The 2,398-nt window shown below is 37.0% G+C and overlaps 1 long non-coding RNA gene across 1 annotated transcript; it reads right to left on the bottom strand.

Moving 5' to 3' along the window:
- Nucleotides 1-614: 614 nt before the first annotated feature.
- Nucleotides 615-1,157, bottom strand: LOC119767694. The gene is made up of 2 exons (XR_005277653.1): nt 1,037-1,157; nt 615-970 (listed from the first exon to the last, which is right to left on the bottom strand). It is a non-coding gene; the product is annotated as an uncharacterized LOC119767694 (long non-coding RNA).
- Between the last annotated feature and the right edge of the window lie 1,241 nt (nt 1,158-2,398).

The following is a 2,398-nucleotide window of genomic DNA, read 5'->3' as shown; positions in this document are numbered from 1 at the left end:
TGGTAAATCTTCATCAGGTTAACATGTTGACACATTTTTTAGGTAAAATAACTCAAAACAGAGGTAATATTCAACTAACCAAATTTTGAACCATCTATAAGCAATTTTATTTGCTGTGCAATCTTCTAAAAATATTCAAGACCAATTTGTAACTTGCAAATCAATGCTACAAAATTTCAACAGTTTTTCTTAGTATGTTGATGTATGCCTGAGAACAATTTGAGCACTTTTAAATCCTTTTAATTACAAAATACACAACTGCTCCACTATTTTGCCTTCCTTACTGAGGTAAGGCTATAATCCTGCTCAAAAAATAAACTTTTGAAAAACAGCTCGTAGACCTTTATTCATGTATACCTATCGACTCAGAATCGAAAACTGAACAAATGTCTGTGTGTGTATGCACACTTCGAAAAAATCATGTAATTTTATGTTTATTTGATGCACATATCTGGAGCGTTAAACAAGACGCAACATTACATCTGTTTTGAAAATTACACGACTCAATTTGTCAGCCGCTTTGGTCGTGTAAAATTACATGAATCGCTTTTCTGTTGGAAATGATTCTTATTGGACATTGTTCATTCTTATTGGGTGTGCAAAAAAACGACATGTACAGAGAAAGTAATTATTTTATTCGTTTAATTTTACAAAAACTGCATAGATTTTCAACAAACACTACATTTTTCGACACTTTGCACAAATATAAACATTTTTACCTTCACAATCTCTACTTTTCACTGATTTTCCCTACAAATCCTTCAGCAGCGGCTAGCCGGTTCTGATGATCACTTTTGTCACTTCCCCCAGCACGGTTTTTAAAACTTCTTCAGGAACTTTCACAATCCTGGCATTTGTACGGCTAGAAACGGCCTTATCCATGGTGCTGACGCTGATTGCCGATTCTTTTCCGCTGCCGTTGCGATGCGGTCTCCGGGAGAAGCGACAGCTGCGAACGATTTTGGGGAATCTGTAGCAAAAAAAGAAATGATTACTTTAGATTTCATTAGAAACTAATAACACCCAGTATACTGACCTTAGTAAACGACTTCAAACAGCCCCACCTGCCTTTTCCGGCCAAGAATCTTTCTCAGAACGCTCCGAAAAGGTTCCGAGTCTCACGATCTCCGTTTTCTAATGTTTACAAACATGGCCGACCATGCCAAACGAGGCCAGTCTTGACAGCAACAATTATAGCTTATGTGACGCAAAATTACATCATAAATGACGCTCCAGCTATGTGCATTTTATAAGACGTAAAATTAAGACTGGAGTGATGGACCAATGATGTAATATCACATTTTCAATAAAATTGGTGTCATGTGTAGCATTACGTCAAATCAGACACATTTTTATATTGAAAAGTCAATTACAGTTAATAAATTTAAGTGAGATTCGTGTTTACGTTGGATGTAAAATTAATATTTTTTTAGTGTGTGTGTGTGTTTGTGTATGTATGTATGTGTCCAATAATCTTGCCAAGTTTTCTCAGCACTGGCTGAACTGATTTTGATCCAGCCAATTGCATTCAACTTGGTTTAGGGTCTCATACATCGCTATTGAATTGTTTGAAGTTTCGATAAGTAGTTCAAAAGTTATATATATAAAAATGTGTTTTCACATAAATCCGAATCTCACTTATCTGTATAAAAACTTTGTCCGGATCCACCATCCGACCCATTGTTGGTTAGGTTATCAAAAGACCTTTCCAACGTGTCCAAAACATTGAAGATCTGGCAACATTGTCCCGAGAAATGGGCACTTAAGAGTTATTTATGTACTTTTTGGAAGCCGGATCTCACTTAAATGTATGTAAACTATGTCCGGATCCACCATCCGACCCATCGTTGGTTAGGTTATCAAAAGACCTTTCCAACGAGTCCAAAACATTGAAGATCTGGTAACCCTGTCTCGAGACATGGGCACTTAAGAGTTATTTATGTACTTTTTGGAAGCCGGTTCTCACTTAAATATATGTAAACTATGTCCGGATCCACCATCCGACCCATCGTTGATTAGGTTATCAAAAGACTTTTCCAACGAGTCCAAAACATTGAAGATCTGGCAACCCTGTTTCGAGATATGTCCACTTAAGAGTTATTTATGTAGTTTTGGAAGCCGGATCTCACTTAAATGTATGTAAACTATGTCCGGATCCACCATCCGACCCATCGTTGGTTAGGTTATCAAAAGACCTTTCCCACGAGTCCAAAATATTGAAGATCTGGTAACCCTGTCTCGAGATATGTTCACTTAAGAGTTATTTATGTACTTTTTGGAAGCCGGATCTCACTTAAATGTATGTAAACTATGTCCACCATCCGACCCATCGTTGGTTAGGCTATCAAAAAATATTTCCAACAAGTCCAAAACATTGAAGATCTGGCAACCCTGTCTC

This window comes from Culex quinquefasciatus, chromosome 2 (assembly GCF_015732765.1).
Source record: "Culex quinquefasciatus strain JHB chromosome 2, VPISU_Cqui_1.0_pri_paternal, whole genome shotgun sequence".
Classification (NCBI taxonomy): domain Eukaryota; kingdom Metazoa; phylum Arthropoda; class Insecta; order Diptera; family Culicidae; genus Culex; species Culex quinquefasciatus.
The sequence above is the reverse complement of the archived record's forward strand: the minus strand, read 5'-3'. Positions and strand labels throughout refer to the sequence as shown.